The sequence below is a fragment of the Spermophilus citellus genome, assembly GCF_964194105.1.
Source record: "Spermophilus citellus genome assembly, chromosome: 4".
Taxonomy (NCBI): domain Eukaryota; kingdom Metazoa; phylum Chordata; class Mammalia; order Rodentia; family Sciuridae; genus Spermophilus; species Spermophilus citellus.
In genome coordinates, this window is record NC_138185.1 from 165,816,120 (window position 1) to 165,832,915 (window position 16,796).

Here is a 16,796-nt window from a genome sequence, read left to right on the forward strand (position 1 = left end):
GTTTATTTTGGGGCTTACAGTCTCTGAAGTCTCAGTCAATGGACAGCCATCTCCATTCCTTGGGACTTGAGGTGAGGCAGAAGATCATAGCAGAGAAGTGTGGTAGAGGTAAATGGCTCAGGACATAAGCAAGTGGAGCACTGATACAGAATATATACCCCAAAGGCACACCCCCAAGGTCCACCTCCTCCAGCCATATCCTACCTGTCTTCAGTTACCACTTAGTTAATCTCTATTTGGGGATTAATTTATTGAATGTGTTAAGTCTCTCATAATCCAATCAGTTCACCTCTAAACCTTCTTGCATTGTCTCACACGTGAGCTTTTGGGGGATACCACATATCTAAACCATAACAAGAGGTTTCAGGCAGACTTGGCATCTCAGATCACTGGATTACTCTAGAAACACTGTAAAACATCTCCTCAATCCCTGATCCAAAATTTCAGGTTCAGGGTATTTTTAGAAGTTCTGGGGTAGAAGAGGATTCTTCTCAAAATACCAATTGGACCACTGCTGGCTCCAGACATTGAGTCTTTATCATTCTTTTCTGAGAAGATGACAAATCCTTCAAAAATGACCTGTAGCCATGTCCCTTATCTACTCATGGTGACATATTCTGAAGAGTTTGTTCCAAAGGAGCTCTCTAGAAGGGATGTCTTTTTAAAGGGCTTGCTCTTCTTACAATTACTTTAATTTTGCACTTGCTTAACAAATAGCATTATAATCAAATATCTATTCCAACTTTCAACTCTTAACATTATCACAAGCGACTTAAATGTTTTGGCCTTTTCTGAGTTATATGAACTTTCTGTGTGTGCCCAGGGTCCACCATAGTAATACATAGTTAAGCAATAGCTAAATGCATGCTTATAGAATGAATGGATGCTATTATATGGATACCTGTGATTGGAAGACACAGGGAAGATTATTTTTCAATATTAAGTACTCCATGGTTAAGGTAATGTATCTTACAGAGTCTAGTTTACAATTTTTTATTATATACATTTTTTAGTTGGAGATGAACCTTTATTTTTATTTATTTATTATATGTGGTGCTGATAATTGAATCCAGTGCCTCACACATGCTAGACAGGCGCTCTACTGAACCACAACCCCAGCCTTCCAAATTTGATAAGAAAAATATAATGGTGGTAGTAAGTCTCTGAATGCTGAAACTTAAAGGACTTTCAGTCTCAAACACATATCATCATAAATAAACAGTACCATTTTTTGTTAATCCTATATTTATGACTGGTTGGCATGGTATTTTGGTGGTACACATGTGACATTGCATTTTATTCTTATAATGTTCTTATATAGTAGACAATCTTGTTGTAATTCTTGTTCTGAAGATAAAGAAAGTTAGGACCTCAGGGGATTAAGTAATTTTCTGTAGTCACACAGCTAGAAGTGACCTATGCATGTGCCCTACAGTTACTATGTAAACATGGCCAGGTACCTCTAAGAGACTTATCAGATCTGAAAGAAGATCTAAGAGTAAAGACAGCTGAAAATCAGGTGGGCATCAGGTTTCAAGGCTGTAAAAATCTTGAAAACTCAGCTGAGTACTTCCACTTTCTCTTCCTATAAAAACTACCACTACTGTTTTAATCCAGGTCAGTGGAAATGCTATATAGTGTATGTAGAAATATACCAAGAAAGAAGAATGGGAGATAAAAGCTCACTCTGAACTGTCATGCCATCATGAGAGCAATCTTCTTTAATCAGTACAAGGCACATGCCCATGCCAGCTCAGCAGGCGTGCTCAATAGACCTCAGGTATACTGAATTCCCAACTACAATTATAGTTTCCTCCTTCTCCTAAATGCCTCTAGGTCTCACACCATCAGCCTAAATCCTGCTCTTTCATTAATGTCAGTTCAAATCCCACTCAACATTCTATCCGGCAGTACTTCCTCTAATAGGCAGCATTTATTGAGTCCTTACTTTGTGTCAAAACCTGCAATAAACACATTATTACTTAATTTAATTGCCATACAAGACCATGTAGGATGTAGGAGAAACTATTGTTGGTTTCATAGATTTAAAAAGTGAGTTACAAGGAATGGAACAACCATATGACCCAGCTATCCCTCTCCTTAGTATATATCCAAAGGACATAAAATCAGCATACTATAGTGACACAGCCACATGGATGTTTATAGCAGCTCAATTCACAGTACAAGGTATGGAGCCAAACCAGGTTCTCATCAACAAATGAATGGATAAAGAAAGTATTACTCAGTCATAAAGAAGAATGAAATTATGGACTTTGCTGGTAAATGCATGGAAATGGAGACCACAGAGCTAAGTGAAATAAGCCAGACTCAGAGAGTCAAAGGGCAAGTGTTTTCTCTGATATGTAAAAGGTAGTTTAAAATGAGAAGGGGGACAGGTGTGGGTGTATTGTGTGTGTGTGTGTGGGGGGTTCCATCAGAATAAAAGATAGATCAGGAGAGTAGAAAAAGGGGATTGAGGAAGAGGGATTGACAGGATGAGGGAAAAACAGTGGAATGAATCTGACCTAACTTTCATATATATATATATATATATATATATATATATATATATATATATATGAATCTTACCATTATGTATATCCCTGAGACACTAATCAAAAAACAAAAAATGGTAAATGTAAGTAAATAGCAAAAAGATCAGTACAATAGAGGAAAGGGAGCAGGGGGAGGGAGGAAGGGGAGGTAAGGGTAAGTGTTGGGGACTGAATTGGAGCAAATTATACTTCATGCATTTATAATTATGTCAAAATTAATTCTAGTTATGTATAACTAATATGAACCAATAAAAAAATGGAGAAAAAAGTGAGTTACAGAGCAGAACAGTTAAATAATAGTCCCACGGCCATATAGAAGGGAAGAAGTAGAAATGTAATCTCTATTTGTTGGTCAACTATATTTTTTAAAAAATCAGTTCCACTCTTGGAACACAATAAATTCTTCGGTGTTTTGTTATCAGTGGATACTTTAAAAACTAAAGTGTCCAGACTCCAGGAACTATGTCCACTCACAGAAATTAATAGGGTGAATCTCACATAACTGGTCCATGGTGAACATAGAATTTATTGCCTTGTGCAAGTTTCTGTTTTCGAGAGATCTATGCATTCCACATTACTTTTTGATATTCAAACTAATGTCCTATAATTCCATGGAGATTCGGGATGTGATTTCACAGATGTAGGATGGTTTAGTTTGCTCACAACAGGCAGGTGTGGTGCTCTGGGAAAGAATCAAAAAACTTAAGACATAGTTTCTATAATACAATATTAAAATTGTCATTAAGATTATTTAATGACATAAGCTCATGATATAGTTGGTAAATGCAGAGTAATATAGTATCAACTCATAATTTAAAATCAAAATATTCATAAATACATATTTAAAAGCCCAAAAGGAAATAAACTTAAAGTAGTTCCTAAGTTTAAGTAGTTAGTTGGTAGAATAACAATGTAATTTTAATTTTCTTCCTTATGCTTTCATTTATTTTCAGTTTTTTTCTACAATAAGTATGCATTGCTTTTAGAACCAGAAACCCAAAATAGCATTTTTTCCTACAAGGAACTGAGGCTCTTTCTGGAAAGCGTTTGAGTTCTTGTATAGGATAGGAAGAGTTCAAGGTGAGCCTTGACATCTTGTTGTTCCAAAGTAAGGAAATGCACAAAGATTAATGGGATTGTGTCAGAGCTTACAGAAACAGCTCAAACAGCTTCTGCTGGCCAAATTTGGAACAATTAGAGCATCAAAAATAATGAGTGTAACTAATGTGACATATTGAATAATATTGATAGAAAAAAAGAGAAAGGAAAGAATACTTGCTGAAATATGGATATGATGATAGAAAAATAGCCATTTGCAATTCCAATGTAATAATTGATTAAGGTAAGAATGATGAATAGATGCTAAAACTTTCAAGTGAAAGGCTCCTGGGGGACTAAATCATATCATTTAAAGAACACTTGTTTATTGCAAGGAGAAAGATGTTTTTGAAAATGGGAGAGATGTGTTAGATCCTACCGTAGCCAAATATCTAAAATTGATAAACAAAATAGCAATTCAAGAATATTATTTACTTAAATATTGGAAGAAAAGCTAAAGATTCAAAAATAGTTGCCAGGAAAATAGGCATCAGGAGGGAGAGGTAAGGAGTAGAATGATGGGCTCTGATTTCTTACTTCCAAGCCTATAGGTACACATTAATTTTTAAGTATGTGCATACAATATTTCTTTTAAAATGGTTAATGAAAAAAAGAGCAAGTGGAAGGTATTGTGTGGACACAAGTTTTTAAAGGTCTGGTTGAGTTAGCTGAGAACTGAGTACTGAACATTAGGTTTCTCCAAACACAGGTATGGAGGAATAATATAGAGGAAAGCCTAGATGGGGGAAATTCAAGAAAGAATGAGAGAAAAGAAAATGTATGGAGATTTCTTGGAAAATTGGGAATGGAACCACCATTTGACCCAACTATCCCTCTCCTTGGTCTATACCCAAAGAAATTAAAACAGCATTCTATAGGGACACAGCCACAATTTACAATAGCTAAACTGTGGAAACAACCTAGATGCCCTTTAATAGATAAATGGATAAAAAGATATGGCATATATACACAATGGAATATTACTCAGCAATAAAAGAGAATAAAATCATGGCATTTGCAGGTAAAAGGATGGAGTTAGAGAAGATAATGCTAAGTGAAGTTAACCAATCCCCAAAAAACCAATGCCAAATGTCTTCTCTGATTCAAGGAGGCTGATTCATAGTTGGGTAGGGAGGTGGGTCATGGGAGGAATAGCAAACTCAAGATAGGGCAGAGGGGTGGGAGGGGAAGGGAGTGGGGCATGGGGTTAGAAATGATTGTAGAATGTGATGGATTAATGTCCAAAAGTACATGTATGAAGGCATGAATTGATGTGAATATACTTTGTATACAACCAGAGATATGAAAAATGGTGCTCTATAGGTGTAATAAGAATTGTAATGCATTCTGCTGTCATATTAAATAACTTTTTAAAAAAAGTCAAACTCATTAAAAAAAAAAGAAAAGAAAATAGGCATTGCTTAGGTCTTCAGTTTCTATTGGGATTTGGATGTACCAAAGTTTTAATTGCAGGGCACTCAAACTTACCCATTCCTTAGCAGTTTGGAACAGGTAAGTTTGAGTGCCCTGCAATTAAAACTCATTTTGTGTCCTCTTTATGAAAGCATTCCTAATTTTCTTCTCAATGTTATTTATTGTCGGTGTTTTCTTATTACTTTAAAGGCAGACACATTTGTGAAAGTAGGAAATTTCAGTTTTAAAATAAAAGACAACCCTCTGACTTCTCTCCTCCAGTTTTCTAACTTCCTGGGACAAAATGTCAAGTCAATATTAGTCCAAGAGAGGATATCCATTGAATATTTTTTTTGTGTGTGGTGGGGGCAGTCTCAAGAGGGTAATTTGAAACAGCTCTCTAGCAAGTTTGAAGTAGGGAAGTATTTATTCTATTTTTTATGAGATGATAGTATCTTTTTTTAAGAGAGAGAGAGAGAGAGAGAGAGAGAGAATTTTTTTAATATTTATTTTTCAGTTTTCGGTTGATACAACATCTTTATTTTATTTGTATGTGGTGCTGAGGATCGAACCCAGCACCCCGCATATGCCAGGCTAGCATGTTACCGCTTAAGCCATATCCCCAGCCCGAGATGATAGTATCTTTGAAGGCAAGAATAGAAAAGCATACACTGATCTTCACTGATTACCAAAAATGTTCAGTCATGGAACTGACTGCATAACAGTAACTTGGAGTTCTAGAACTGAATATAATTGCTTAAACCCTCATTACTAAAAGTGTTGCCTGTGAGCCAGTAGGCCAGCCTCATCTGGTAGTTAGACATGCAGATTCTCAGGCCCATCCCAGGTCTATTGAATCAGGGTCTGCATTTTAACAAGACCCCCTGGGAGATTCTTATGCTCAAAAGTCTGAAATGTGCAGCCTTAATCCATGAGGCAGAGAGCCATGCCAGAGATGAATCTTAACCTAGTGGTTCGTAAACTTTGTGCACATTAGAGTCCGTTGAAGAGATTTAGAAAATCCCAATGCACAGGATATAACTGCAGTATGCTGATTTAACTGCAGGTTTGTAAGATGTTGGCAGATATATTCAGGTGGATTTTGTAGTTCAGCAATGCCAACTGATATCCAGCTCTTCCCTTCCCTTCTGTTTTCATTGAGTGGAATTTTAGGTGGGGACTTCCTAGTCCCTTTGCAAGCTATGTGCCATGTGTCTTAAGTTCTTGCCAATAGAATGTAAACAGGTTGGTGCATTGGGGGTCTCACTCCATCATTCTTGGGCATGGTCCTTCCTGTTCTTTTCCCCGCTTCCTTTTGGAATGATGGGGAGTGGAATACCCTGGAAGGTATGCATGGAGCACAGCTCTTACCATGTGTTTTTTCATGCAGTTGTGATGAATCAACCTGAAACCCCCGATCCTGACTACTACATGAAAGAAAAATGATCATCCCAATATTTATATTACTTGGGTATTTGGTCATTCGCCAAAAATATATACCAGACATCATCTCTTTTTTGTCTTTGCAGTTCCTGTGTAGTATGGCAAATATCATTATGTCCACTTTACAGAGGAGGAAGCTAAGATACAACTCATCTCAGTAACTTGCCCCAAGGTGCACAGTCAGAAGGTAGAAGAGAACATATTTAGAGCCAGGTTTCTCTAATCTCAAACACCAGGCTCTTAACCACACACTGTGCATCACCCATGGATCTTTGAAAATAAGAACATTCATAGCTGGGAAAAATGAAAAGTTGATAGAGGCTGTAGTTAGGCAGAAAACATCTGTTCTTTAAAGACTGGAAGCTTGATTCTGCATTCACTGGCTTGTTGCTCAGTAATTTCCAACTACATCTTTTAGGCTCAGCAATCAGGCCTTCCTGTCCCTTTGTCTCACATCTGCTCTATATGTTCACATGTCTATTCTATAGGCTGCTGCTATGTTAGTCTTCCTAAAGAGCTATCTTCTCATGCCGCTTCCTCTCCTCAGATAACATCTTCAGAACCTACCAGTTGAGTCCAGATTCCTTACTGGGGCACTGAGGCCCCCTTAGCTGGCCTTAATCTTACCTCCTGATCTTTCCTTACATGGTGATCTACTTCAACCAAATGTGCTTATCCTGCTTCACTGAGCCATAAAATTTCAGGGTAACAAGGAATTTTCAAGTCAAGTAATTCAGTTACCCTCTGTATCAGTTATTTTTGCTGCATAACAACCCTCTTCAAAACTTGGTGCCTTCAAAGAATCATGTATTATTTCTCACCATTCTCTGGGTGTCTGGATGGTTCTTCTGTGGTCCTCACTTGAGCTTACTCTCATGGCTCCATCTGGCTGCCACTGGCCTAGGCTGGAAGTTCATTGGGTCTTCACTCACATGCCTGGGGGCTTTGTTCTGTCAGCATGGGAGCCTCGTGGAAGCCTCGGTGTGGTGTGCTCTTCCACAAGGTCTTGTCCTCCAGGAGGAGTCTCATTTCTAGGGCTTCCCACTGGCCTCCCCTTTCTGAAGAACAACCCCGTCTTTCTTGCACTTGGGCTTCCAAACAGGGAAAAGCAGAAGATACTAAATCTCTTAAAACTCAGGCTTGTAACACATACAATCTGACTACTGCCACATTCTCTTGGTCAAAGCAAGCCACAGGGCCAGCCCAGGGATAGACTCCATCTCTTGAAGGGAAATGTGTCAAAGAAGCTGGGCCATCTCACTTCTTATCCATGCCTTCTTCTCTTATTGTCCCCATTTCTGTATAATCCTTCCCACAGCCTGGTTATTTTACTGTGTTTAAAGTGTGGACTGCAGGACTAGACTTTTCTGGATGTGAATCCTGACTCCCTTTGCCTCTCTATGAGCTGAAGCAACTTACCTAAACCTCTCAGTGCTTCAATTTGTTCATAATAAATTAAAGGAAAAATGTCAATTCTATTTTATAGAGTTGTTGTTAGAATTACATAAGTTAATAAAAAAAAGTGTCGAAACACTGACTAGCTTTTGTTAAGTGGTTCATAATATCACTTAGCGTTTGTATTTAGTGAATCTAATTTCTAGGTGGTGAATACCACAAAGTTGTCAGGAAAAGCCTGAGAATTAGGTTCCAGGACAAGAGGAGTCACCTTGCATGAAAATGTCTTGATTCCATCCATCATAAAATTTTTCAGGGCAGGGTGTCTACATGCTTTGGGGAATTTTTGAAAGTGCTTTTCCTAAGACGGACCTCAGTTTCTGGCAGGCTGTAACCCTATATCCTATACTTTAGAAGGGAAGCTGATCATCATCTAAAGTTCTGTTTATCTGACTCAACTGTACTTCAGTTCTTCGTCCTTTCCAATCTTGGATCCCCAATACCTAAGAACTTTTTTTTTTTTTTTTGGTGCAATGGCACATTTTAGATCCAAAGCAGAAGCCAACAGTTGAAGCTTATAGAATTGTGAATCCTGGCAAGTCCTAATCCTGGCATTCAGCCCCAAGCAGCAATGATTTGCAGCAGCAGAGTCTGGACAGCAGACCCTGCAGCTCCTGCTATATATGACCAAACCCAGAGCACAGAGTGCAGACCATGGCTAAGTGAGAGTAGACCACTGGGTTTTGCAGCCTCTCTCTACACCATTTATCATATTCTGAGCCTTGTGAGTCTTATTTTTTCACTTTCAACCATCTTATTTCATGAATAGGTTAATTGTTCTTTCTGAGAGAAAGGAAGGTAAAAAAAATGGTTTAAACTCACCCAGAGACTGAGAGTAATAATACTAAATCATTAGGTCAGATATTACTTTGGAGCAAGAGTGCTATTAGCCTGCTTCAGTTCATCTATAGAGTTTATGCCTAAATTCTGAAATGAGTTTTTGTATGCCTACTGTCTGCAAGTCATATTTTTGAAGCTGTGCTAGGCAAAAGAGAGTACAGGAAAAGAGAAGCCGATGCTTGCTGAGCCCATGCTGTGGTTAACAGACTTCAACAATATCAGATTTCCAGTGGTCCCTTAGACTCTGTTCCTGATAGCTTATCATGGAGGTGCAGAGATCGCAGGCACACAGACATGAGAGGTAGAAACGAAAACCTAAAACAACGTGACGGCATTAAGAAAGACTCAAGAGGCTAAATGGGATGCAATTGTGAGCATAAGCTCCTGCTGTCACAGAAGCCTTTCTTCAAGAGCAGTCTAGAGGTTTGCATCATAGTCCAGAGCTCTGTACCTTGAGAACAGTTTCTATGGCAACAGGAGTTCAGGCACCTGGGCAGGGAGCCAGGCTCAGGAGCTGACTCCACCAAGCACTGGCTATGTGAATCTGGCAAGCTACTTGACTCCTTTGCTTGTTGGTTTCTTCATCTGTAAAATGGATGTGAATGACATCCAGCTTGTAGGGTGGTTGAAAAATGTAAATGAAGACAATATACTTAGAAACCCCACTGTCATCTAAACGCCAAATATGAGAATGTTATAGTTTTGATGATTGGAGAGAAAAGGGACAACAATATCAAATGCTACAGTAGAACACAGTAAAGTCCTCTGCTATAGCACAGGAGTAAATAGCATAGAGTTGTCACAGCCTGTTCCACTCTCCCCCTGAGTTTGTGGGAGACCAAAATGGAATGGGAATTCAGGATTTGCTGTAGCCAATCTCTTGTATTCTCTTGGACATTCTTCCAGAGGTTCCCGTAGGGTTTGACTTGCTTTTCAATTATTCCTCCCCTCTAACTGCTCTTTATCTAAATGTGTCATGGGCAGGGGCTGCAAGGGCTCTTCTAATTATTTCTTCCTACTCTGAAGTGATCTCAGCCACCACTCTGAACCCTTGGGGCACTTTGTTCCAATCACATATTTTTTTATTCAATCATTTACATAGTCTATTCCATTCTTTGTTTCCCTTTCTAGATATCATGTGCCCCTGACCAACCCATGAATGTAAAAGCGGGGCCTTACTTTGTATTCCGACCAGGGTGCTTTACATAGAGTAGTTTGTAAGAGTCAAATAACAAAAAGGACATTTTCTGGGATCACACTTCTTAGAAAAGATGGTCCCAACCTTAAATATGGAAGTATTAAGAATTTTATAATTTCTATCTTGAATGAGATTTCTGTTCGTTCCAGGAACTGGACAGACATCTTCAATTTGAATGTGAGACTGGACACTCATTTGTATTTCAGATCTGGTGCTGGGCAGGATGGGGAAACCTTGAGTAAGCAATGGCAGCCCAGCACTGGTTCCCACTGAGGAATAGCCCTTTGTTAAGAATGCCAGAGCTGGGCCTGTTATGCTGTTAGAGTGATGAACTATTTGAAAGTAGGAATAGTTTTTATATTATTTTTATAATATATTTATTTGTTCTAATGAGTTATACATGACAGCAGAATGCTCTTCAATTCATTCTTCACAAATGGAGCACAATTTTTGACTTCTCTGGTTATACCGAAAGTAGGGTCACACGAATTGTGAAATTATATGTGTACCTAGGGTAATGATGTCCATCTTATTCCACCATCTTTCCTACCCCCATGCCCCCTGCCCTCCCCTTTGCCCCATCCAAAGTTTCTCCACTCATCCCATGGGTTAGCATCTACTTACCAGAGAAAACATTCAGCCTTTGGTTTTGGGGGATTGGCCTACTTCACTTAGCATGCTATTCTCTAACTCCATCCACTTACCTACAAATGCCATAATTTTATTCTCTTTTATTGCTGAGTAATAAGAAATAGGTATTTCTAAATGAATTGCATTTCCATATATGATACTAAGAACTTTTTTCCCCCTTGGGCGATAGGTATTGAACCAGGGGCACTTTACTACTGAGCTACATCTCCAGTCTTTTTTACTTCTTATTTTGAGACAGACTCACTAAATTACTTAGAGTCTTGCTAAATTGCTGAGACTGTTACAAACTCACCATTCTCCTGCTTTAGCCTCTCAAATCACTGGTATGACAGGCATGTGCCACCACACCAGGCTACTGAGAAGCCTCTTAACTGTACAATATGGAAAGAGTGACTCATCATCCATATTGCACCTTAGCAAACATTGAAAGAAAGAAAAATATACAGGTGCATTTTGGATTTTTGCTAGCCATTCTAGTGGCATCATTGCATAAAAATTCTTATAAATTAAAAATAGAAGTTTAGAAGTAATTTAACATTTATAGCGTGTAATTTACTCCTTTCCACTTCCCCAGGCCAATGGGATTAATAATGCAGAAAGGCCAGTTTCCACAGGAGTTAACTGAAGGAAGGATTTCAGAGAGATAAGAGGGACAAAACAAATCCTATCACCAAAGCAGAGTGATTTACTTGTCAGATGCCCTTCTGAGGCCAGAGGCTGCAGAATAGTGGTTCTCAAACATGGATACATGTAAGAGTAGTTTTTTTTCCTGTTTTTTTTTTAATTTTACTTTTTTTTCAGTACTGAGGATTGAATCCAGTTTCTTGCATATGCAGGCAAGCTACTAAGCTACTTCTCGAACACCCTTTATTTTATTGTAGGACATGTCTCCCTAAATTACTCAAGCTGGCCTCAAACTTATAATACTCCTGCCTTACCCTCCTGAGGAACTGGAATCACAGGTGTGTGCCATTATGCCTAACTTACTTTAACTGTTTGCTGAGATTTACATTCAGTGAAGTATACTAATCTGAAATGTACAGCTTCATAGGTTTTTACAATGGGACCTACCTGGTTCCCCACCAGTGGATCAAGATATAGAACATTATCCACACCCCAGAAGTCCTCCTTGGAAGTGACCCCTCTCCCAACCTCTATCATCATAATCTAGTTTTGCCTGCTCTTGAGCTTCACATAAAAAAGATCACACAAATGCATTCTTATACATTCAAATAAGGTTTGTTTTGCCAGGTATAATGTCTGTGATTTGTCAATGTTGTATATATAAGTACAGTAGTTTATACTCATATATTCTATGTATATTATATATGTTATGTAGGATTTCAATGATTCATGTACAAGTCTGTTTGTTCTACCATTGCTGGACATTTATTTGGGTTGTTTCCAGTTTCATCTATTTTTAATAAAGTTACTATGAATAATTTTGTACATGCCTTTTGGTATCATAGACACCCAAGTCTTTTAGGACTATACCAAGGAGTAGAATTCCTGGGTCATAGGAAGGCATATGCTTAGCTATAATAGATACTATCAAACATTTTCTAAAATGGCTTGTGTCAGTGTGTGCTCCTACCAGTAGTGTGTGAGAGTCCCAGCTGTTCTCACACAGCTTCTTCAACAGTTGGTGTTATCCCAAGTTTTAGCCTGCAGAGCTTCTCTAAGAGACTCTCCCTAGGAAATCTTTTTGCATTTCCTGGTTGTCTTTTTAGGATCTGTCATCCTTCTGGTGCATGATTGGTGCACTGGTACCTTTGGGAGCTCTCCTAAGTGATTCTAATATGCAGCTGGCTTGGAGAACTCAATGGCAGAACAAAGTCCTGACATGGCTGGCTATAAAAATCAGCTGGAGAGCTTTAAAAACTACATGTTCTTGAGTCCTTCAGATTTACTGTATAGTTGCTTTAAGGGAAAGCCTATAATTTTAGCTAGTTCCTAGAGGTGATCTGCATGCAATAGTCCTAAATTTGTTTAGAACCAATCTATTTTTTTAAAAAATTAGTTACTTGCTTTTTAATTGAAAGTGATTCCTGCACATAGTAAAAAGCAAACAAACAAACAAACAAAAAACCCTCAAAATGGTTAATTTTATATACACACATAAATACGTCTCCCTCTTAACCTAGACCCCCAGTGCCTCTCCATAAAGGCAACTGTCTTCATGCAAATCCTTCTAAATTTTTTTCTGAACATATTATATTTGTCATGATCCTATATGTTGCAAGTGATAGAAAACTTTTTGTACAATTACTTAAATTTTTTAAAGAAAACTGGGTTAGATAATATATTGTTGTTAGCTACTAAAAAAAATAAAAATAAAACATGAAAATGTTTATATAACTGATTTAGATTTAGCCCTGATTTCAGGCAGTTTGATCCTAAAAATCCAAAACTAAGTTCTGGCTTTCTACAACTCTTGGCTCATTCTTATCGTCAAGTCCATTTCCCTCCTGGTAACAAAATGGCGGCAGCAGTTCTCAACCTCAGAACCTTGCCCTACAACACCCAGGATGCCGCCATCATCTGATCAGTTCTCATCTTCTCAACAATTGCTGGCCTTTGCTGTCTCTCTCTCATTGGTCTGAATTAGGCACCACGGCCCTCCCTGAACTGATCACTGTGGCCAGAGAAGATAGAAGATGATGATAGATTGAAGCCAATCTGCCAGAGCTGGGTCATTTTATAAGATCAAAAATATGAATGAAGCTCCCAAAGGAAAAGCAAATGAACCTTGACCAGAGAGAAATAATGGCTAAAACTGAAACAATCTCCTTCAAAGTACCTATTTGCTATGAGCCAGCACATTCTGTACTTACCAACAATCATTACAGAAAGCAAGTTCAGCCCTCTGTTCAAAATAGGTTCTCCCAGGGAGTCTGGGCTTAATCCCAAAATGGTGTCATGATGTTTAGGTTTTAATTGTCATTTTCTCCTTTAACCATAGGGGAATACAGGATATTCTTGAGGGCAAGAGCCACGGGCTTTTTGAGGTGGAGGAGGTGGCTGTAGAACATGTCCTCAAACATAAGCACTGACTTTTGTGTCCCTCTCTCATGCCTCATAGCCCAGACTAGAAATGATTTTGCTGAAATTCATTTCGTTCCTGATTAATAGGCATCTATTTCCTGAGGCTGTGGTGCTGGGCTTGCTTCCTAAACAGCTGTCCTTTTTAGATACTCTTTTTTTGTTGGGAGGGTGGGGGGGCAGTTACCAGGAATTGAACTCTGGGATACTCAACCGCTGAGCCACATCCCCAGCCCTATTTTGTACTTTATTTAGAGACAGGGTCTTACTGAGTTGCTTAGTGCTTCTCTGTTGCTGAGGTTGGCTTTGAACTCGAGATCCTCCTGCCTCAGCCTCCGGAGCTGCTGGGTCTAGATACTCTTACATGGCCCTGACCACTAAGGGTGCTTGTGCCGGCTGGGCTAGCAGAAGAGTTAGCTGGTGTTGATGGCTGGAGTCCTGTTTAGCACCTAGAAACCAGACAACCTCTTAGTTGTCCTCTGTTTGGATCTGTTCTTCCTGAAGGTATCAATTTGGAGAACTAGGGCTCTTTTATCAAAATTGATGCTGGGCTGAATCATGAAACTGACCAGAGCAAAAATGCTTTGGTTCTAAATGATCAACATCCATCTTGGTGCTCAGGACTTCACACCTAGAAGCCACTCCACAGCTGTGAGCTTTCTAAGCACAGTCCGAAAAATGGGTTCCTTCTAATCAATGTCACCACTATCCTTACTATTCATTGTTGTCATAAATCCCTCTAGCTTTTCCAACCTTAACAGTGGGCATCTTCTTTAAAAATCCAATAAAACCAAATCCAGAATTCTCGGGAACTGTTTTTGTTTTCTGAGAGTTATCAAAATGGGTTCAGCCTATCATGCTTTTTCTTGTCCCCAAGACTAGTCCCAACATCTTCCAAGGAGCTCTGGCTCCAGCGATTGGAAAACAGTGAGCTGCATTCGGTTTTGAAGTCACGGCTTCACTCGGGACAGACTATGACTGCCTACAGGAATGACAGAAACAAAGCAAGGTGTTCCATAGGGCATGATTCTCAACCGGGTCTCCAGGTCTCCAGGGGGCATTTGGCAATGTCCAGGGACATTTCTCCTGGTCATGACTGGAGGGGGAGTGCTACTAGCATCCAGCGGGTAGAGGCTGGTGATGCTGCTAAACATGCTACAGACATGCAGACAGCCACCACTGCAAAGAATGAACCAGCTCCCAATGTCATTAATTCTGAGGTAGAGAAACCTTGCCGTAAAGCATTAGCTCATGTTGATGGTTTCAATTTACCTGTTCTGCTTTTTTCTCTTTGTTTTTTTTTTAAATGTCTTATTATATAGGTAAGTTTCCAACCCTTCCATATAAATTTACATGACATGTATATACCTCTATTAAATTGGACACTTTACATTATCACATCAAACCCTGTATTGGAATCATGATGCTAATCAGAAATAAAATATTATCCCCACACTCCATTGAAGAGCATCTGTGGTGTGTTAGGGCTGCCTTCTAGGTTTTAGGGTGACAAGTGTGATTTACAAAAGGAATCCATCCATTGAGTAGAACTTCCACTGAAAGTATGGAAATCATGCTTTCTCCTTTTTCTCCCTCTAGCTTCCCTCCCTTCTGTCTCTATCCTTAGTTCCAATGTTCCAGAATGGAATTCAATTTGAATTGCATTCAAATTGCACCGAAGTCTATAGTGTCTGATTGGCCCTCTCAGAGGGTAGCACCAATTGCCAGAAAAGAAAAACCAAAGGACCCTTTCTCTCCAAGTGACCACAGAATCTGAGGGGCATATGATCCCTAGCATGACATGTAGGGCCTCTGTGATGAATCTATTTTTATATTTTCCTGCTAGTAGTGTTACCTTGGTCATTTCCTCCTTATTTTTCTAACATTATATTTAAATATAACATATATCTAAGAAAGGCATTTATCAGAAGTGTCCAACTCGATAAGTTTTAAAAACCTGATTGCACCTGTGTAATTAACACCTGGAATGAGACACTGAACATTACTAGCAACTAGAAATCCCCTCCCACTGCCTCCTCATTACGACCCCAGAGCCCAACCAAGAGTCATTCTCTTTGCTTCTAAGAGCGTAGATGAGTTTTAACCATTTTTGTAATTTAAATAAATGGAATCATACAAAACACTCATTTATGTCTAGTTTTGTTGTAGGGGACAGAAGAGGCAAGGCACTGAAAATAGCAGAAAACAGTTTATTTGGCTGCAGCCAGGTTCAGAGGTCACAGTTTTCGCTGTAATCAATTAATCCCCTGAACTGGAAGTTCAAGTAGTTTCAGAACTTTATACCCAGCATATAAGGGGAGGGACTCAGAAGTTCCCAGTCTGCAGAATTTCACATAAAGCAGCTTTTTCTTTAACTGTTCCGGGCAAGTTAACCCTTCAAGGACAACCCCTGAGAAGGGGAGAGCTTCTTCTCCCCTTTCTTTCTTCCCCCTGCCAGCTGTTACCATGGAGCCCAACTGGTAACTTATCTTAGAAATGTAGGCACCTCTGTGAAGTTCCAGCCAGAGGCCTTGTTAAAGGATTTGTCTTCTGTATTATCACATTTTGCATTTGCAAACACACTTTTACAAACTACTATACTGGATAAATATTTGTGAAAAACTAGTAAAAGGGTGTTTAGCACCTGGAGTTCTGATTTCTTCCAGGCCACTGACCAAGTAAAATAGAGTAACAGGAAAATAGGAAGTTTACCTACATTGAACTCTTTTGTAGAGACTCTTGCTGATAGTCCTAAAATCAATTATAGTGAAGATTTCTGGAGAAGCTTAGTTAAGATTTTCTATGGAGAAGGGGGCACCACTGCAATTTCTGCTGCCCAATGTATTTGTGAGATTCATTTATGTTGTTGCATATTAGTTTGTAGATCCTCTTTTTTGATGCTGTATAGTATTATGTTGTGTGATATACCATGATTGAACATTTGTGCAGTTTCTATTTGGGGACTATTTTAAATTGTGCTGTTATAAATGTTTTTGCCTTTTGGTGAGCATGGTAGCACAGGCATACATTGCTGTTGGTTCCCAGGAGTGGAATTCCTGGGTCCTAAATAATGCATAGGTTCAACATTAGTATATAATGCC